The sequence below is a fragment of the Equus asinus genome, chromosome 2, assembly GCF_041296235.1.
Source record: "Equus asinus isolate D_3611 breed Donkey chromosome 2, EquAss-T2T_v2, whole genome shotgun sequence".
Classification (NCBI taxonomy): domain Eukaryota; kingdom Metazoa; phylum Chordata; class Mammalia; order Perissodactyla; family Equidae; genus Equus; species Equus asinus.
The window spans coordinates 66,939,051-66,960,532 of record NC_091791.1 but is presented as its reverse complement, the minus strand read 5'-3'; the positions used below and the strand labels follow the sequence as shown (position 1 = coordinate 66,960,532).

Below are 21,482 nucleotides of genomic sequence, written 5' to 3'. Positions count from 1 at the left end.
GACCCCAGTCCACCCTGCGTCCCTTGGCCGGCTCAAGGTTAGTGGTCCAGCTCAGCTTGCAAAGGAGATCTCAGTCGTAAGTGGACTCGGTAGATGCGTGCTGATCTAAGGCCGCCTGGAAGGCCCAGGGGAACCATGGCCAAATGGCACGACATGCCCAAGGAACAGCTTTTCTGTCCCTGGGGCTCTGGGGCTGGCAGGCAGCTGCTGACCTGAACACTCTGTGGCCAGAGGGGATGGGACTGAAACCCACAGATCAGCCTCAGGGAGCCTGGCAGAGGGGACACCAGGGAATTTCCTTCTGATTATCATGGGGTTTTACCAGCAGGAAGAGCCCTTACAGATCATCTAAACTTCTGGTTTATTCATGAGAAAACTGAGCCACAGCCAGGGACAGGGTTTGCCCCAGTTCACCCAGCGAGGCTGTGACACCATCCAGGCTCTATCTCTAGGCCTGTGCCCTGCTGCAGGCATTGTGTGTCCCAGACCAGCCTGGGTCACAGGTATTATATGGGTCATTGGTTAAAAATTCAGAGCCCCGGGCCTAGCTCCAGACCCATAGCATCAGATTCGAGGAGAGAGGCCTGAGAATCTGCCTTTAAATAAGTGTCCAATGGCCTGTGTGTGGGGGCACTTTGGGGAAGTGCTGTGTCTCCATCTTGAAGTGTCATACTGAAGGTTCCCACTCAATAGCTCCAGAGAAGACCTGGGGAGCCAGAATCCCTGGGGAAGGGAGTGTCTGGGTACCAGAGATAACTGATGCCACCCTCAAGCAGATGCTCCAGTGCTGAGGGGTGGGCAGCGGCTTCCTGAGTGCAAGGGTCAACTGTGAGAGAGAAGACGGGCACCCTGCAGCTATTGCTGTGTTCCACGTCCACAGCACCCCTTGCAGGCGTGCGGACTTCTCCTCACTTTACAGATGAGGAAATGGAGGGTATGAGATGAAGTAACTTGTCCAGACTTACCAACTTATCCAGTTGATAGGTGGTGAAGCAGGGATTTGAACCCAGAACTGTCTGTCCCTGAAACCCATGCTTTAACCACACTGCATCCTTTACCACACTGAAATTTACATGAGTGGACCCATGGGTGGTGAGCTGTCCAGCAGTGGAGGTATGTAAGCAGAAGCTAGAGGAGCCTGGCAGGCACAAGGTGACGTTGATCAGCCCTCCTGGAGCTGTGACCAGGGACAGCCTGAGCTGGCTAAAGGACACAAGAGTGTTCACTGTGTTTCTTCCACACACAGAGAAAAGTGTTGAAGATTATTTATAGTTCTAGTCAATCACAGTCTTCTTGGCTCAATCCTTGGCTACCCTGGAGCTGCAGGGCAGAGGATGCTGGGAGCCTTGGCAGAGAGGGCATTCGTTGCAGGCGTAGAGGGGGCTGGTTCCCCAGGTGGTGACAGGGCTGGGGGGGTGGCTGTGGTGGGGAGTCTGGTGGGGGCGGGGCTGAGAGAGCCCACCAGCGACCACGCAGTGACAATTGCCACACGCTAGACTGTCCCACCAGAGTGTAGGCCAGACAAGAGCACTCCATGGAGGTTATGAAGCAGAGATGCTCCCACAGGCTTATAAAGAGGCCCTCAAAGATGCCTCAGGGAGGCAGTGGAGGGTCCCAAACAGCTGCGAGGCAAGATGTGCTGCCTCCTGAACCAGAACTGAAGGAGGGCGTGAAGCATTTACAGAGGTGAGGGAGAGCTCCACAGATTCCCATCAACCATGGGGTGGGGGATGGGGGGCGTGGGGCTGGTGCTCTTCAGTTAGCTCTGAGAGGGAGCATACATAGTCCCCATAACCCAGGGGCCCTGGAAGGTTCTCTGAGGCACAGTTCGCCCAGCAGCCATGTTGGACTGACCTCTGTGGGACCACACTGAGATCACTGCCTCCTCCCTACGCCTGCACTGGCCACAGCCCAGAACAGAGCTACCTGGCAAGTGAACTGGATGCCGGGAGCTGGGGCTGAGAGGGCAAATGTGCGTCATGCAGCTACGGCACTCTCTCTCACAGAGCAAGTACACAGCCTCAGAATCCTTCTTAATACAGCCTGCCTAGCACATTAAAAACTGGCCTTCTGGAGAAAGCTCCTTGCCATCCCTGGAGGAAGCTGAGGGCACACAGGCTGGGTTCCTGCTGCCATTCAGCACTGGAGTGCTAGGAACTGTGCTGGGAACATGGTGCTGAGCCTACCCAGAGCCTTCAAGGGGCTTACGGTCCAGCAGGGGAGAAAGAAGGAGGGGATGGGGTGTCTCACTGCGCTATCTCAGTGCACACAAGCTTCGCAGCCCCCAGATGACAGGAGGAGGCAGCCCCTTGGAGGGGGCTCCCCCTTGGGCTGTGGCCCCAGCCCTGCCTGTGGCATGGACCCATGGAGGGAGGATGAGCCCAGCAACTGCACCTTCCTGCCGCACGGCCCAGCAGAGGCAAAGAGGAGTCTGCCTGTCAACAGAGTAGGCAGCACGGTGCCGCCAGAGGGGCTGCGGGTAACAAGGGGAAGATCGGCTCAGAGGGCGGAGGGCTCTGGAGGGGCTGCTCTGCTGCCAGCCTGGCTCCTGAGAAACCCTGGTCTTTGGAGACCCCTCCAGGCTGGCAGGGACAGGGCAATTCCAGGGAGGCAAGTCCCTTTCCCCCTCCTGCTCCTGGAGCTGTCCCTGCCCCAGGCATCCCCCACACCATGGGAAACCTCTGGGTTCACAAGGACACACCTTCAGGCACCTTTGCACTTCAGAGTACGTCCTTGATGATGCAGGAAGGGGTAGAGGACAGGGGTGCCCCCTTCCTGGGAGGGGCTGGCATTCTAACCTCCTGAATCCTGTGTTCCAGGCTGTGTGCTCACTGTTGGGAAGCTGGGAGTGACAAGGGGAAGGGCTGACCCCCATGTGGCACAGCCTGTGACAGCTGCCTTGGGTGGGGCTGTTGGGACTAGGTGAGGAGGCCCCGGAGCCCTAGGACCCATGTGGGGGAATGGAACCTTTCACATTGTTTTCCCTCTATTCCTCTTGAGGTGCAGTCACGTGGTACCAGCTACAGTCCTGCTTGCCTCAACTGACCTTTATGATGGTGCCATAGGTCCCAGTTCCTTATTCTGAACTGCAGGACGGCGGCAGCCTTGCCTACAGAGAGTGCACTTGCTCTGCAAACTCTCATCTGTAAGATTTCCTTCTCCAGCCTCAGTTTCCCCACATGCAAATGAGGAGACTGGGCCTGCCAAGGCCGCACTGTCCAATATGACAGCCAGGAGTCACATGCAGCCACGGAACGCTGGAGTCCACAGCATGGGGAACATGTTAAACACACCAGCTTTCAAAGACTTAGTAGGAAAAAAGAACGTAAATACCCCAAATACTGTCATTTCAATATGTAATCAATACAAAATAAAGGGTGATGTGGTGAGCAGTCTGATGAGCATTTTGAGGGGCATAAGAGCACAAAGGGGAGGGGTTCAAGTTGAGGAGAGCTCAGGGCGGAAACATCAGAGGGGTCCGGGGGGACGAAGGCCGTGTCCAACCTTGTGGAGGAGGCATAGCTCCAGGAAGGTTCCACAGGATCCGCCACATGGCAACAGGGTGGAGAGCCTTCAAGGCAGGAGGAAGTGCAGGAGCAAAGGAGAGCTGGGGGAGGTGTGATAAAGATGGGAGGGAGGGAGCAGGGGAGCTGCCACCCAGGGCCCTGGCGGAAGGCTAGTGTGTGCTGTGGCCATGAAAGGAGGCTCGGACCAGATGGTGGCAGCTTCGAATGCCAGGCTAAGTCGGCTGGGCACACAGCAGGTACTTCCAGGAAGACTGGCTGGCCCAGGATGGGGACCCAGAGAGCTCCCCCAAGGGTATCCAGGTGAGCGGAGGAGCGTCTGGCCACCAGGGCCCACCAGCCCACTTCACAGACCACTGAGGCTTTCAGGCCTGTGGTTCTCCCGGAGCCCACCCTCTGCGCCTCTCCCCTTGAGAGAGGACAATTTATTTATTCATGAGCATATTCCGGCTCCCACCAGGCAGCCAGGTCCTAGACACCTCACTTCTAATTATAGCAGGAATTTCATTAGTGCTGGGGGGAAACGCCAGGTTTCCAACCAACCCTGTTAGCGGCCCACATGCCCAGGACAGCACAGGGCAGCCAGAGGGCGGATCTCTCTGAGCCAGGTGACCAGGCTCCATCCTGAGCGGTCAGCATGGCGGGTCCATGAGAATGCGCTGGTGCCCACCCCAGCACTTGGCACACACAGTTCAGTATCCAAGCAGCCGGGCATGTGGGGCGCTGCCTTGGAGCCCTCCAAAGAGCAGGGCGGGAGGGAGCTGTGTTTTGGCTAGAACTGGATATACAAGGCGAAGGGTGGCCGGCTGGAGGCTGAGAGGCTCAGTTCTGCTCAGTCCCGGCAAGGACGGAGGTGAGGACACAGAGCAGATGTGGCCTGGCTAGAAGAGCCTCCGAGGGAAAAGGGAGCAGAGGTTAGAAGGCCCCAGGCTCAGGGAGAAACTCCATAGTGGGGCTTGAAGGGCAGCCACGGGCATGACACGGCAGAGAGAGTGGAAGCTGAGAAGATGCCAGAACGGGCTGGCTGGTGTGAGAACAGAGGGGAGCTGGGCAGGAGAGAGGCACGCACGGAGAGAACCAGATAGAAAGAGACAAAGACAGTCACATGGAGGGGCAAAGAGAGACACACATGCGCACACATACACACAAACAGAACCATCTCCCTGCTCCCGCCAAGAGGGAGCCCAGACACATACATACTCACACACTAACCCCTGAGCTGGGGTTTAGAGGCCAAGAAGAAAAAAAGTAAAGAAACAACCAAGGCCACGTGGGCCAGGCTACTCAGAGGATACCCCCCACCCCGAGCAGACTTGGCCCCCCTGCTGGGGAGACTGACTGGACCCACCCAGACTCTCAGGGGTTGTGAGTCTGGAGCAGGAGGCACGGGCCTCCAAGAGCCATCTCCTTCCATGACCGTGGGCAGCTGCCAGGACGGGAGGTGGCAGTGCTCTCCGCCTGGGCATGCTTCCCCTCCAGGGCCCCTCAGGAGCCCACCCTGCCCCCCTACACTGCCCTGGAGGCAGCTCCGCCATGGTCCATGGTGCGGCAGGGCCCATCTGGCCAGTCTGAACATGAGGCTGGAGCCAAGCCTTGTGTGTGGAGACGGCCTGTGGTGGCAGGGTCTCGACAGAAGCTGCACATGCGGGCACTCACATGGGTGGGGACTCTCTTTCCCTCACACGATCACACATATTCACACACCTCACAGCCTCATACAGCGGCCTAGACAATCATGCACATCCTCACACCTGTTCACCAGTGCGCACCAATACACACACACATACACAGACGCCTGCATACCCTCCTTCCCTGCAGGGGGAACAGGCACCAAAGCATCGGTGTCCTGCATGAACACCCTCCCTCCTCAGCAGCCCCCTCTAGTCCTCCCCTGGGAATGGGCTCCAGAGGGGACAGGCTGCCCTCTTTGCCAGTCCAGACTCCCCAGCATCTGTGCTGGAGAGCCTCATGCTCTCTCTCAAACTCAGGAATACTCTGAGCCCTACCCTACCTCCATCTGCTGCCTGAGTGTCCTGTGCAGCCCCAACCCCAGCTTGCATACTTTTCACTGAGGAGGAACTCACTACCTCATCAGAAGGCAGCTTTAAAAAACAAAAATCTCCAGACAGCTCAGTCTCTTGGAAAGTTGAACTTGAGGATGCCAGGGAGACAGGGTGGTTGCCACTGAGGGGCCCAAGCTCTGTTAGCTAGAGTCCACCAGACAAGACTGTCCTTTCATCATTAGTTTGGAAAGTGGCAGGTCAGGACCACCATCCTGGCTGTCACTCCAAATTATAACAGACCTAGAGATACAATGTCCTGTAGCCAGTACCAACCACATCCTTGACTGAGGATAGCTAACTAGGACCCAAGATGATCATTCATTCATACATTCATTCATCCACTCACTCACTCAATTAATAAAATACCAACTGGGCAACCACCACGTGCCAGGCACTCAGCTGTGGTAGGGAGTACGGATAATCACTGAATATTCTTTCCTAGTCTGACACCTGCCCGTTACTCACTTCACAGGTGGCAAAGCTAGTCTGGGGAGAGGCAGTGACGTGCTCAAAGTCACAGAGGGAGCTGACGGTGAGAGACAGAGCCACATGCGTGCTGCTGCAGGCGCTGGCCATCTGCCAGCCACGGGAAGACAAGGCGCAGGGTGCAGGCCACGCCAGCCAGCCCCCCAGCCATTTCTAGGACACTGAGGTATTGATCACCACACTCACTTTGGAGTGGTTTTCTTTTTCCACCAAGGCTTTCTGTTCCTTATTTTTTTTCTTTTAAAAGAATAAACTCCAAGCCGCTCCTAAGATTAATTACCAGCTGCCTAATGCTCCGCCACTGGCAATTTCTGGAAAGGGAATGAATTACCTTGAAAAACATCCGAAAAGAGAACCACCGTGAAGGGGACTTTCAAAGGTTACCTCACAATTAGCAGTGGGTCCCCAAGACTTATCGAGGTGCCGGAAGGCCCTGTGCAGGGGGCAGGCCACTGGCTTTGGAGGGCCGCCCTCGGGCTCCTGAGGGCAGCTGGGCTTGGAGGGCTGGGCAAGGCTGCAAGGCAGGAATGGAAGGCCCTTCCTGACCACCTACTGTGCACCTGCCCTGGGGCTCCACCCTGTCTCCAAGGCATCACATGCTGCTTAATTCCCAGTGGCCTCGGTTCAGATCCCCACTCCACCTCCTATAGCTCTGTGGGTTTCTCACTCACACTGGGCCTCTCGAGAATGGGGCATCAAACACACCTGCTCATGGGATTACTGTGGGGAGAAACATGTGTTTAAGGAGCACGGTGCCCGGTACACGGTACACGGTACACTCTCAGCAAGCTGTGACATTTAAGACAGTGCAGGCTTCCGAGCATCCTCACAACAGCCCTCTCAGCAATGTGGGTATAGTTACCCCCATTTTCAGATGAGAACACTGGCTCTCACAGAAGCAAGAGGACTAGCCCAAGGTCAGCAGCTGACAGCAAGGAGCCAGAATGTCCTGCTGCAGGAAGGAAGATCAAGCCAGCCCTGCTCCCTGGCTCAAGAGCCTGACTGAAGCTTGGAGAATCCCCAGGGCTCGCCAGGCCCTGTGTCTGGGCACGTGGGAGCACTGGGGCCTGAGGAGAGAAGCCGAGAGCAGCAGGGAGGCCACGAGGTGAGGCCTCTGGCTCCCCCGGCTGGGCCCCAGAGCCTTGGGACAATGGGCCCTGGCCTAAGTCAGCAATTTTGTGAAGGCCTCTCATCTCTGGGTTGGGAGCCACAGAGGAGGATCACACAGGTCACCCTCTGGCACAGGGCCAAGTGTGACCAACCCTGAAACACCACTCCATGATGAGATGTGAAGCCATCTAGGTCAGGGGCAGGCCTGAGAGGTTGGCCTCAGGACCTTCTGGTTCCAGCTGCTCTCAGGAGCTCCCTGAGGGGCCCAAGTCCCCTCATCAGGGTGGAAAACCAGTTCATGTCCACCCTGGCATTGGTGGGTCCTCAGGGAGGAGGTGATGGTGGGAATGGAGGTATGTGGGAAAAAAGAAGGGTCCCAGCATCCTTGAGGAAAACACTGACATGTCCTGCATGCTTACTATATGCCAGGTATACTCAGTGAACCTGTGGGGGCAGGTACTACGATTCTAATCCCTCTCTTACAGACAGGTAAACCGAGGTACAGAGAAACTGCACGATGTCATGGTGGACAACTGGCGGAGCCGGGATTTGACGATAGGTACTCTGACCACAGAGCCCAGAGACATGTGAGTGCTCATGTGTGCCCCTCAGCGTGCTTGTGGGAGAGGAGAGGGTGGGGCAGCCACAGCACCCATTACAGCCAGCAGCCCTTTCTGCTCACCCAGGCCTCTTCCTGCATGGTACCATGTTGCTCAGCTCATGAGGCCTGTACCCTACAGACAGGGCTGCTGTACCAAGGCTGGGGACCCCAAACCTGCCCTTCCCCGTGGGCACATCCCCCTACCCTCTGCCCTGGAAGCCATTCTAGAAAAAGGCCATGCCTAAGAGGCCCCTGGGGGCAGGGTACAGGGAGGGCCCATTTGGGGGCCAACGAAGTCTCAGTAGAGGTGGCTGCACCCGATCCCACCCAGGAGGGCTGAGGCCCCAGTCAAAGGCTCGGTGTGCTGGGGCCAGCCCCCTGTCCCCCACTCAGGGCACAGCTGCCTCTTCCCAAGCATCCGGGCCAAGCCGCCCTCCACCAGCCCAGCTACACACCTACCTCAGTGACCCACGAATCGCCAGCGTCCCCCGTGCCGGTCAGCAGCTCACGGTCCCTCTGCCTCACACCAGCTGCATCCTGCTGCAACGAGAAGGCCTGGTCAGCGGGTCCACTTGCAGCAGTGGCCCGGAACTGACCACCTGCTGGGACTTTCACAGCCAGCAAAACCAAATCAGCCCTGTTTGACAGATGGAGTCTGAAGCACTGAGAGGAAAAGTGGTGTAATGACGAGGTGCCCTGAGCAAACAGGTCCCACGCGATTGTGGATATGCTCCTGGCTTCTCTGGGTTTCAGTTTCCTCATCTGTCAAATGGGATCACAATGCCCCTCTCAGGGTTTCTGGGAGAATCTAAGGACATATGGTGACAGAGGCACTTGGTATTCATTCATTCATTCCTTCAAGAAACATTTAATGGACACCCCAAGCCGGGAACAGGAAAGTGGTCCTGCCTTCATGGGGACTCAGATAATGGGCAAAGAATCAAACAATGATCATTAAAAGTGGTGTGTCTGCCAGAAAGAACAAGTATAGGGGCTAGCTATGCAGTATAGAGCATAGACCCAAGGTTCAGGGAGGCCTCTTTGCCAAAGTGATACTGAAGGGTGAGCCAGAGAGAGGGAGGCCAAGATGCATGGAACAGTATACCAGGCAGAGGGAACAGTATATGTGAAGACTCCAAGACAGGGATAAAAGCCTGGCCCAGTGGAGGGCTTGAGAGTGGCTGGTGTGGAGGGTGCAGTGAGAGAGGAAGGTAGTGGGGTGAGTGGGGGCCAGGGCCAGTCATCGAGAGAGTGGACGGGAGCCACAGGAGGGTGTGAGCAGCTGAGGGTCATGACCCTAGTTGTAGTTTGAGAAGATCTCTGTCACTGCTGGGGGAGAGGGCTTGGAAGGATAGGAGACCAGTGGGGAAGCTGGTCCAAGGGTCCAGGCCAGAGACAGTCATGCTGAGAGCAGAAGGAGCAGAAGGCAGTCGTGCCAGGACCTGTTGGTATACTGGGTACGTGGGGATGAGAAAGGGAGGGAGGAGGCATGGATGGCCCTTCGCCTGCACAGTATGGGCTTCCAGGAAGTGGTGGGGCAGTGGGGGCATGATTATCCTTGTTGGGTGGGGTCCAGCTGGCCTATCTCCTCAATGGGCCACCAGCGCTCCCCCTGCCCCGCCACTGCCCACGGGGCTCTCTGGAAATCCAGAAGGACCAGACCCAGAGGGCCTGCAGATGGGCTTCTCTGGAGTCCTGGCTGCAGGCTGGGAGCCACTGAGGCCTGAGTTTGTGTCTTGGCTGTGATGCTGCCCTGCTGGCTGGCTCTGGGCAATCACCATGCTCCCTGCGGAACGAGGCCTGTGGCTAACAGTGGGAGAGGGCGTGCAGGTGCCACGTTAAATGTGGGCTCCAGCACATTCCAGGCAACTGGTGGAGGCCTTAGACCTGCCCCCACCCCACTATGCAGCAGGCAGGAGCTCCCAGGGAGAGAAGTGGGTGCCTACTCTAAGAGGAAGCAAGTCTTGGCATTTGAGATGTGGGCTCAGTAATAAAAATGATCTGGTTCAAGTCCTGGTTTCATCATCTTACCAAGTGTGTGGCTTTGGTCAAGTTTCTTAAACCTCTCTGTGCCTCAGTTTCCTCATCTGTGAGAGGAGAGATAGGGATAAGGAGGGGACCTCCCTCGGAGTTGTACAGACCAGATAAGGTAATGCAGGAGTGCTGGACAAGCAGGGAGCTTTCTGGGCATGTCAGCTGAGGCATAAATTGCCTTGCAGGGGCTTATGCTGGGCCCTGTGGAGCGCCGGGCCCCTGAGCTCCAAGCCCCCAAAGCCAGCCCCACATCCCCACTCCAGCACAGGGAAAGAGAATGTCCCTGTGTCCTGACCCTTTGGTTCTGGCAGCCCCAGACTCTGCTGGCCATGAGAACACACACAGCCCTTGGGCTCACTGACTCTGACTCTCCCTTTTTACAGAGGTGGAAACCGAGGGCTGGAGAGGGTCATCGACTGCCCCTACGCCAGGGTTACACAGCAAGTCAGTGGCTGGGGCAGAACTGGAATTGGCCTCCTGCTTCCCAACTGCCCAGAGCTCAGGCTTTTCACAAAGGCAAGCTGGCCCGCAGACCCACTGACCAAGAGAAAATAATTATTTTGGCAGCTGAGACACAAGCCAGAGCTGGAAAGTTCTTGCTCACACAGTGAGCATTGTCCAGGCCCCAAGGAACGACGTCCACCCATCCTGCCTCTCAGGGATGCTACAGCTCGCCATGCACATGTATGCCTCTCTGCCCCCAGCCACCACAGTTCCTTCATGTTGGGCTTGTGCAAAGGGGAAAACAGACCAGAGAGAGGAGGAGACCTGTCCAAGGTCACACAGCAATAAGTAGGGACATCAGGATATGAACTCAAGCCCTGGTCAGGGACTTACCCCCTTCCCTACCAGACTGCATCGGCTCCCACCTGGGAAAGTAGGAGGCTGGCCTTTAGGGAGTCCTCTAGTGGGTTATGCCTGGGACATTTCCTTTAACTCTCAGTGCAATGCTGTGAGGTAGAAGCTAAACGAGCATCCCCAATTTATACACGAGGTCCAGAGAGGTTCTATAACTTCCTAAGGTCACACAGGTAATAAGGAGCTAATAAGTAATAAGAACACAGCTGAGACGTAGGCAGAGAGTCTGCCCCCCACTCATACTCTGTCTACTACCAGGCAGCCAGCCAGGGAGCCCAGCTATGGAGCTGCTCAGCAGCCTGTTCAGACCCAGACGCACTGGGCACCCAGGAAGGCTGCGGGGCTCAGGAAGCAGGAAACCTGGGCAGTGCTGTGGACATGGAAGTGATATCATGCTGGGTGTGCTTAGGCGAGGCTCACAGCCACCTGTGAGACCAGGCAAAGGAGAAGGCAGCAGATGGACGACGTGTCACAGTGGCTGTGCCCAGTCCGACCAGACCACAACCATAACCAACACAGATCCACTGCAGGGAACTGTTCTCTGCTTAAAAAGGACTCAGCACCACGGAATGGGGAGCAGCCTGAGACTCAGGGCCGAGTGGGGGTGGTGGGGCCAGCCAAGCGTCCCCATGGGATGGTACCCCACTGCCCAGAGAGCTCTCGTGGGTGTCCTCAGCTCAGGACTCTCACTCTGGGGATGGGGTGGGAGGGGTGAGGGCTTGACGGCAGGGCAGCTTCCGAGTGCGAAGGCAGGAAGGGGTGCAGACTCCAGGCGGAAATGTGTTTTTATTATCACTGTGTATCTGGAGCTCCCAAAGGCAGGGCAATGACAGGTGCCCATTTTGCAAAGCAGGACACTGAGCTCCAAGGGAGGATGGGGTTGCTAGAGTGTAGCAGCTAGAGAGTGGCAAGGCTGGGTTGGGACACGGCAGAGGTCACTCAGGGGTGGGGAGTGTCCCAGGACCCAGAGTGTTCTCCTAACCACACCCACCTTCCCAGCCTCACCTCCTCCAGGGTTTCCTGGGAGGCCCTGGGTATGGGCTTGGGTGGAGGGACCTGGTCAGGCTGATGGAGGCTGCGTCTGGCCTGGAGAGATGCAGGGCTGATCCAGGATTCCTGGAGGACAGAGATGCCCATGCCAGAGAGCATCCAGGCTGTGGGGTACCATGAAGGCTCTATGCCTGTGGCTCTAGGTCTGTGGCTAAGTGACTGGTGCTTCTCTACATTGGCCAAGGGTTGGGAGCCCACATTCCAAAGCCACAGGGCTGAAGCCCTGGGCCTGTCCTCAGTGGTGAGGTCGAAGGCAAAGGTGGGTGGAGCTAGGTTTGAATCCCTGCTTTGCCCTTTAACGCTGGTTGACCTTGAGCAAGTCACTCGGCATCTCTGAGCCCCTATCTCCTCTCTAATCAGGGACTAATTGCTCCTCCAGCTACTCACCCACCAGGGGAGGCTCCAGGCTGACCCTGTAGACCCTGATGTTGGCCAGAGCATTGACCTACCCACTGGCTGCTGGAGGAAGGAGCCCTAGTGTGGTCTGTATAGCAGCGGGCTAGAGAGATGGCATCCCTGAGCTGAAGTTTAGGGCTCCTGTCACCTACCGCTAATCACACACACGTGCCCCTTGTGCCCTAGTGGCTGTGGGGGCTTAAGGAGACATGGGATGTGTAGATACAGGGGCCCCGGAGGCAGGAAGAGGTCAGCGAAAGGTGATTGCTAAAGTTTGAGGAAGGGGGTAATTGCTCAAGGTCACAAGTGCCAAGTGGGGCCAGAACCATGGCCATGTGGGCGTCCACCCAAACCAGGGCTAAACTGCCACTGGCTAAAGTGAACTGAGCCAGCAGCTGTTCCCACCCCCATTTTACACATAGGCCAGACAGCTGCTGGGCCTGTGGGTCAGGGGCCGGGGGCCCCGGCTCTGGCCCTGAACAGGGAGGGCGGCCTCAGACCCAGCTCTCAGGCTGTCTGGGGTGACACAGGTTCCTCCACCTCAGACATCTACCCAGGGAAGCCTTCCCTTACACGACTCTGGGAACAGGCCCCTCGTCCTCCTCTGGTGACCGAACTGGAGCAAGGCAAATATTTACCCCGATGCTTATCCATATAGGGCTGGCTGCCCCACCTCCCACATTCCTGAAATACATGTTCCCTGACCTCACCCAGCTGGGGGGCTGGAGGGAGGAATCCAGACACGGGAAGAGCCAGACTAAGGGTCCTGGGCCAAGGTGGAAGCCAAGGCCCACTGGCCAGAAGGAAAAAGGGCAGCTTCGATTGTCCCTCTAGCTGCCCATCCACTAGGGGAGGCTCCAGGCTCATCTTACAGAGCAGGATGCCAGCCAGGGCCCAGACTCACCCTCAGGCCACTGGGTGCTGTGGTGGGGCAGGGCTACACCCGTGCTGCCCTCCGAGCCTGTGGGACAGGGCTCCCTGTCACCAGGCCTCAGCTCCTCACACCTGCTATAATCAGACACACACACACAAGCCCCTTGTGCCCGCAGAGTGAGAGACTCAGCCTGCCACACCCATGGCAGAGTCTCCTGCCTGCCAGAGTCCTTTCTCAACAAGTCCTAGCAGCTCTCACTGCCGCACTCCATCCTCAGCGCAGTCCTGTCGCCAGGGAGCTGTAAGGCCCACTTTACAGATGAAGAAACTGCCCAGCAGAGACCAGAGGTCACACAGGCAAAAGTGGTAGAATGTGCACTGTCTCACCCCAAACTGCACTTTCCCACAGCTCTGCAATACCGAATCTGCCCATCGGAACCCTGACCGTCCTTCGATGCCCAAAGGACCACCTTTGGAAGGCATGCTGCCCCCACCCCAAGGGATCTTTCCCTTCCCTGAACTTCCAGACATTTTGATGGCGTTCCTTTCTCCTCGTATAATTTTGAAACTGAGGGACTGTTCATTTCTTCGGCTATGAGACCCTGTCGTACTCACGCCAGGCACAGCAGAGTTGAGCCTTGGGGCTTGGGCAGTCCTGAGTGCTCAGAGGAGGATTGAGATCCTGAGTGTTTTCACCCAAGAGCAGTAGCTGCATTTGGAAGAAATAAATACGAAGGCAGACCTAGCAGCTGGTTGTCTAGGGTCCGAGGAAACTCCTGGGCAGACCTGCCTAAGAATGATGAGGAACACTTGGTTCAATAATTTCATCTGTCTTCACTTCCCCTGAGAGTATTTCGAGCTGTTCTGAAGGCCTGCCTACGGCCAGGCCCAGGGAGGTTCAGCGTGTCCAGGCCAAGCCCCACAGCTCCTCACTGCATGCCCCTCGGCTTCCTGCCTCCTCTCCTGTCTGGAATCTTCGCAATCAGCTGGGGAAGAGCAGATTGGCAGGGTTCAGCTGGCCTGCTGGGGATGCAGGAATGCCAGGCCAGGTCTTCCCACTGCTGGGCCCCCAGGGATGCCTCCAGGTGGAGAAAGCTCTGGTGGTCAGGAGATGCCCAGTGCAAACCGGGGGCCACACCCTGGCATCGTGGAGGACCCAGAGACCAGGTGCTGGGGAAGTGTAGGAGATCCCAGAACTACCCTCTCCACCCACCTAACCTCTGAGACTTAGTTTCCTCATTTTGAAAATGGGGCCTATAAACTGACTTCTTGGGGGTAGGTCTTTCATTTGTTTATTCATTCCATCCATCCATCTTCCATCTATTCATTCATCCATCCATTTCCTTCTTTCAACAACTAATGACAGTGCCCACAATCTGCCAGAGGAGGAAGAGAAGGAGAAGAAGGAAAAGAGTTGGGGGTGGGTGGGTGGGGAGACAGAAGACAGGGCCAAAGGCCTGTAGTTTTCCCACGGTGTTCATGCACTGTCTAATGCAAGGTGGGCGAGACACAGAGGAGATGGATAATTCTAGGACCAAATGCTGGAGGGTGTGCCCAGCTTGGCCTGAAGCAAAACTGGGGGTCAGGGGCATCATCCTCTTGGGCAGAGCCTCTCAGGCAGGAGAGCACCCCTCCCGGGCAGAGGCCCAGAGGCTTGGCAGGAGAAAAGCTTTGCGCTGAAGAGAGAATACAGGTGGCACCAGTGAGGAGGAGACAGCTGCACTCTTGGACCAGGGGCACAAGCATCCCTGGGCACCTGCAGACACATCCTGAGGCCCCTCCAAAGCTTCACCCCATGCCCAGTCATGATCTGCTGTTTTCAAGGCCACACTGGAGTGGCATCTCCTCCAGAGAGCCTATCAGGGCTAGAAGTCCTCACTCACTCAATCGCCCAAGCCCCAAGGAATGACACCGGCCCATCCAGTCTCTTAGAGGTGGTCCAGCGGCTCACAGTAAACACATATGTGCCTTGCCCCCACCAAGCCACGTCAGCCCCTTGGTGTGGGGCTTGTGCAAAGAGAGAGATGAGACAAGAAAGAGGAAGGGACCCAGCCAAGCTCACACAGCACTAAGTCATGGCATCAGGATTCAAACTCAGGCCCTGGTCAGGGACTGGCTCCCCTTTCTTGGGAGTCTGCATCCGATGTCCACCCAAGAAAGGAGGAGGGAACAGAAGGCTCACCTCCTCCTGGAGGCCTCCCTTGACTGCCCTAGTCAATAGCTCCTAACAACCAGAGGCTTTGATTCTGGCTTGTGGCCCACCCACATGGAGAAGAGGGAAGAGCTTCCCCTCTCCCCAAGTCATCACATGAACAACTTCTCCTCTAATCAAGGGGTGAGGGCACAACATGGATTGATGCCACATAGTGTGGCTTAAGGTTCTGACATGCCAGACCTGGGGTCTCACTCTGCCACTTACTCAGCCGTGTGACGTTGAGCAAGAGACAGCCTCTCTGGGCCTCAGTTTCCTCATCTGCAAAATGTGGATAAGAGCCACTACTCTTACAGAGCTGTAAGGACTTAACAAGATGATGCTCATACTACTCTTGAACGGGAAATGCTCAGTAAATAGGGACTGTCATTGTTATCACTGGCTCAGGTTTGTGCCAAGTGCAAACTTGGGGTTTGTCCAGGAGTGAAGGCACTGGACCCCTTATCATAGAGATGGAGGAAGACCCAGGACTCTGGGAAGATGAATCCTGGCATCAGGCCCCTTCTGGAGCTGACTCAGGAGTGGGCACGGAGGATCTGCTCCCCAGAGATGGGCTTCACAAGCACCGCCTGCTCCCCGGAGAGGGGCCACAATCCCTGTCCAAAGAATGGCCAAACGTGTTGATCATCCTCCAGGTGCAAGCTCTGTGCCAGGTGCTCCCTTTCACACCCACAATTTCATCAGGCCCCATGGGGTGGGCATCGCCTCCCCCTTGCCAGACCCAGGGTCTTGCCCAGAGGGGTACCTGGCTGGACTTGGCAAATCAGGGCCCCCGGCACCCACATGGCACTGGCCACTCCAGTGCTGATCACCTAAACTGAAGTTTCTGCCAACGTCCCCTCTTAAGAGTTTTGTCTCTTACCTCTGCCCTCTCTGCTTGGGATGGCCTGACATCTGTCACCTGGCCCTGCCATCTGAGGGCTTCCCTGAAGGAACACGCCTTATTCCCACCCCTGGGACACCCCTGACCCCAAATTCCCCATAGCATCAACGGGGCCTGGCAGAGGCTCTCAGAAGGGCCCTCAGAGGTCCTGAGTCCAAGTCTGCCACCGAACAGAAGAGGGAACGTAAGTCAAAAGAGGGACAAGCCAGGTGGGCCCAAGCTTGGGACGAGAGCCCTGATCAGCTCTGGTGTTGGAGGTCAGACTGAGGAGCTAAGGATTCATGAGCAAGTCACTGTCCCTCCAGGTCTCAGTTCCCCCACCTTCGGCTACACCAGCTGGAGGATTAGCTGACTGATGGTACACCCATGACTGGTGCAGGGCTGGACAGCACCATCAACGGCAGCTCCAGGGGGCAGCCTGGACTCCAGGTCCTATGCTCCCTCCACTTGAGGAGGCAGGCGGGAAGGTGGAGAGGCTGAAGGGCAAGGGCACTCCCAGTAGTATGCAAACCGCCCAGCACCAAGGGTTCCTGATGACCCCCTTCATGGGCCAGGGGCCAGCCCCTGGAGGTCACACTCCCCAAACAGGCATCCCTCTGGGGTTCTGGCCACAGGTGGGCATGGCCAGTCTGAAGTGATGGCTGAGGCTCAGATTTATAATGCCAAAGGAAAGCTGTTCTTGCTAGCAGGGGTTGGAGATCTGAGCAGGGGCACTAATGTCACCCAGGCCTGGATGCAATCCTGGTTCTGCTGCTCACAAGCCACGTGGCCTTAGTCAAATCCCTGCACTGCTCACTGCCTCAGTTTACTCAGTGGTACAATGGGGAGGGAGAAGGTTGAACTAGGTTAAGTGCACGGCCCAAGCCCTGGACCTCAGAGAAGCCAGGCCACAGGAGCTCTTGCTGTTTGTAGGAAGCTAGTTCTCCCCCAAAGAGCAACCCCATGGTGGTCTGCAGAGTTGCTGCAGGGAAGGCTGGGAAAAAGGGGATCACAGGTGTGTTAATTACCGCTTTGCAGTCCACAGCCAGTCCCAAGATGCTCCACCAATGCAGCCGCTCAGGGAAGCGTGACTATCCCCACAGGACCTTGCTCACGTGGAGGCGCGTTCCTGTCCTGCCTTGGTCACTTACTCTCCCTGGCCTGGACAAGTGCCTCCCTCTCCCCTGAAGTCTCTATCTTCCATCTGTAAAGTGGAAGGAGTGATGCCTGCCTAGTTCCAGGGCGTTGCTGGAAGGACTCTAGGAGATGGAAGGTGTGGCCAGGCCTGGTAACGGGCTGTGAGGAGGTTCCCTGTTCTGTTCCATATGCTGCCATCCTTGGCTGATCCTGCCCTCCCAGCCATCACACACCCAGAGCGCATGCTGGGGCCCCCAGGAGGCACTGAGGATCTCCCCAGGTACGTCCCAGATGAGGCTGTCAGGACCAGCCTGGGATGCCCCTCCTTCTCCTCGGACTCTGGGGTCTCCCTGCGTTCTTTCAGAAAGAGGGAATCCCAGCAACTCGATGGGGTTCTTGGGGCAGCTACCCCCACCTGCCCATCAATCCTTGGGACTGACAGAACCTGCCCCTCTGGGACTAAAACCCTGGGTGGCCTAAAAGGAGGGGCCAAAGATGGCTCCCATGATGGGTGTCTTCTTCCTGTTGCTCGCAGCACCCAGCAAAGGGCTTGCAGGTATAAGACCCCCCGGAATGTTTGCTGGATGAATGAACGAGCAGCGATGGGAGGTGTGGTGTGGAACCAGATTTAGATCAGAGAACACAGCAGCCGACACTTGCACAGTGCTTACCACATCCATGCCAGGCCAGGCTCTAACAGGTACTGATTACAGAGGTTAACCCATTTAGTCCCCACAGCAAGTCTATAAAGTGGCAATGTTATCCCTACTTCACAGATGAGGAAACTGAGGCTCAGAGACATACAGTCACTTGCCCACAATGTTAGAAAGTGGCAGAGCTGGATTCAGCGCAGGTCCTGAGCTCCAGAGTCCATGTGCTGGGCCACAGCACTGCCTCCTGGGGAGGGTGGAAAGAGCAGCCCGTCAGAGGCCATCCAGACCCTGAGGCTCCTGACAGGGCTGTGGGTCCTGCCCAGGGGTCTGCTTTAATTGGTCTAGGGTGGGCTGCCTTTCAAAGCTGCCCTGGAGCCCACGTGGAGGAGGGGCTGAGAACTCCTGGCCAGCCCAACACTCACTCTTCAATCAGGGAAACTGTGGCTCAGGGAGAGAGGGGACATGCCCAAAGTCTCCCAGGAGTTCAGGGAGCCTGGGACTTGGAGTCCAGGTCTCCTGACTTCTCTGCGGGTTTTAAGCTCTTGGATGCAGAGCACTGTCACCCCAGCAGAGCAGCCTACAGGCGCAGACGTGGGTGGGAGAGATGAGGCAGACAGGCGTAGTGAGGCCAGAACAGCACACAGCCAGATGACACACAGGCCCAGCAATTCCTGACTCATGGCCACCCATCCCATGACTCCACCCACTGCCAATGTCCCCACCCTGGCTCACACCACACAGCCCATTGCAGCCTGTGGAGTCTCCTCCCTTTAGGACTAGAAAGTCTCAGAGGGAGGAAGGAGCAGTGGGGCCCCACCCAGGGTTGGGTGGGAAACCCAGACAACCCTGAGCAGGGAGTGGGGGGTGGGGGATGGGACACGACTCCAGGACACGCAGAGGAAGAGGCATCAGTGCTGACCCCTGCCCCTCCCTGCAGTGCCCCCAACACACCCAGACTGTGCTACCCAGTACCCTGTGGACCACGTACCCGGTCTACAGGAAGAAAACTGAGGCCCGCTGAGCCCAGCTGGTGCTGACACTCACTTGGGCCAACTTTCTTAGCCATGTGACTCCTCTTGAATCAGAGTCCCACAGCTGGTTGAGCATGCCAGGCTTCCCTGCTGCCAGTTCCTCTCCCTGAGAATCACTCCTCTGTCCAAAACCCTGCAATGGTTGCCCACTGCCTAAAAGGTTCGGTTTTAACTCTTCAGCCTTATATTCAAGCCTGACTTTGATTCAAACCTTTCCCTCCACATGTCTGGGCCTCCCCACCTCTGCACTCCTGTCCACATTAATCCTGTTGCCAGGAATGCCTCTGGTCTCCATGGCCTGATGCATAGGGAATGAAATTACCACCCACTGAGGGGATGCAGGTGGTCAGATATTGTGTCCCCAGAATCTCAAGGACTCTTCACGGCTCCCTATGAAACTGGCTCTGAGAGGCCCATCTGACAGATGCTGAGGCTCAGAGGGGCTATGTGTCCAAGGCCACTGGAGGCTGAGATGTCACCACTCCCAAGGGGCTCAGGCTGCTTGGACCTATGGTCTTCTCTGTTGCTGACATGCTTTCAGCTAGTCCATGAACTCAGAGTAGCCCCAAGTCTTCTTAACCCATCCAATGTCAGGATGACTTGGGTCTGCTCACCTTGGCGTCCTGACCCTTCCTTTAGCCCCTTTGGGAAACAGGTGATACTCCAGGCTGTGACCTCTGCTGACACTAAGCTGGGTTTGGGCTAGGTGCCGCCGGCTTGGGGAGGTGGGTCCTGGGTCAGAAGCAGCACAGTGGCCAAGGGCACTGACTCTGGGGCCAGCTGCCTGGTTCAAAGCCCAGTGTAACCACTGTGGACAGGTCAATTCACCTCTCCGTGCCTTGGTTTCCTCCTCTGGAAATGGGGACAAGAGGAGCAGTGACCTCACAGAGTCGCTGCGACGGCGAACATGAATTTCTCCAGATGATATCAGGGCAGCAACTCCACAGCGCACTCTGGAAGACTTTGGAGCTCTTGGGACCATCGCCTTGTTCCTCCCTGCACCTTAGGCTCAACATCACAACCAAGGAAACCCAGAGGCCTCACAGCACCTCCCAGGAGGGAGGAGAATGACAGAGGGTGGCAAGAAATCTGGCCCCCAGCACTGCCCCTCCCTGGCTTCCATCCCACAGCCCCACCAGCCTGAACAGAGTGCAGAGCTGGCCTGCTCCATCTCCCGGCTCCGAGTAGGAGATGGGAGGGAGGGCTCCTTCCAGTCAGAGACACTCAATTTTGCCCCTGTGTTGACAGAAATGGGCCATGTCAGTGTCACTACCCCCATCCCCCATGGGGACACTGCAGCCACCCATGTCTCTCTCCCTACTTAGGGATCATCATAGACAAGGTGCTCAGGTTGGGCTGGAGACAAAGATGTCTGGGATGCGTGAGGTGGCGTCTGGGGCAGTTAATCCCAAACCTGGCTGTCCTTATAGGGTATAAATTCATCCTACCCCCAAACCCTTTCTCCCATGGGATGCTCAGAGCTGGCAGAGCTTCTTCCGCTCCTCTTTCTCCCTATAGATGAGGCCCAGAGTGGTTGAGTGACTTGCCAAGTGCACCAGCAAGCTGGTAGTAGATCCTAGACCCCAAAACCCAGTCCCTGGCCTCCTACTATGTCTCCTAGCCCTGCTATAAGGTTTGTATTGCCAGGCCCCTAAAGGTGACTGATTGTCTGGGAGAAGATAAGTCATCAGCATGTGTGGGGTGAGGGATGGGCGTGGGCCCAGAGCTTCTACGGAAGGGAGGCCCTGGGAGGGGTCAGCACAGGTCAAAGGCAGGGAAGCTCAAGAGCCTGAGGTCCAGCTTCCTTTCTCAAGAGGATATGATTCCTGGCAGCAGCTCCCACGGGAAACAGTAGAAGCACCACCCGCGGGAAACACAGGGTGGGGGGGCACTGGGGGCTGGGCAGGGTTTCCTGTTGGGTGGGTGACCTGTGCGGCTGTGGCCCTGAGGCCAGGTCAGGGTTGAGTTTCGCTTCATCCTTGGCTCAGGCCCAGGCCACCCTGAGTCCCATCCTCCAGGCCTGCCCTGGCTTCCTGTCCCACTGACCCCACCCAGCCCAGGAGAGAGGCAGGGCCCTGTGGAGGCCTCCTCAGAAACGCCAAAGTTTTCTGGGGCAGGAGTAGGTAGGCTGCCCTGGCCTGCTCACTGACCTTTGGCCTCTGACCTAGAGACCTTCAGGAATTTGTTTTCCAGCAAGAGGCCTTGACAAAAGCACCACTGGGTTTTCTTCCTAGGAGGTCACAACTTCAAGCACTGAGCAGGGGCTATAGAATCAGCCCCTCCCTAGGGATGGGATCACTGTCTTCCCCCACTCTGGGTAGAAGGGCAGTGTCACTTCCAAGAAGCCATGTCGAAGGGACCAGGACAAAAGGAGAAGCTGAAGGAGGACAGATTTCAGGCTTCAAAGGCAGACCTTCCTAGTGGTCGAAGATGAGGGACAGTGTGCACCCTTCCTGGAAGGTGCGGCTTCCCAGCTGGGCCATGTAGCCCTGCACTGGAGACAGTGTGACGCCAGGCCACAGGCATAGCACCCCAAGTAAGACCCCTCCACCTCACTCTCGGCTTGACATTCCTGGATCCTTAGAAGTGTCA

The 21,482-nt window shown here is 56.9% G+C and overlaps 1 protein-coding gene across 14 annotated transcripts in view; it reads right to left on the bottom strand.

Annotated features, from left to right (window-relative positions):
• The window catches only part of ZMIZ1 (zinc finger MIZ-type containing 1), a 237,553-nt gene that overhangs the window by 140,171 nt on the left and 75,900 nt on the right, over positions 1-21,482 (bottom strand). For 6 of the 14 annotated variants that reach the window (XM_014837155.3, XM_070491280.1, XM_014837138.3 and 3 more), the window contains one exon: positions 8,244-8,324. The exons of 6 other annotated variants lie outside the window; for them this stretch is intronic. The gene's annotated coding sequence lies outside the window, so the exon portion shown is untranslated. The remainder of the gene's footprint in view (positions 1-8,243; positions 8,325-21,482) is intronic. 2 more of the 14 variants (XM_070491257.1, XM_014837147.3) reach the window with 1 other exon arrangement.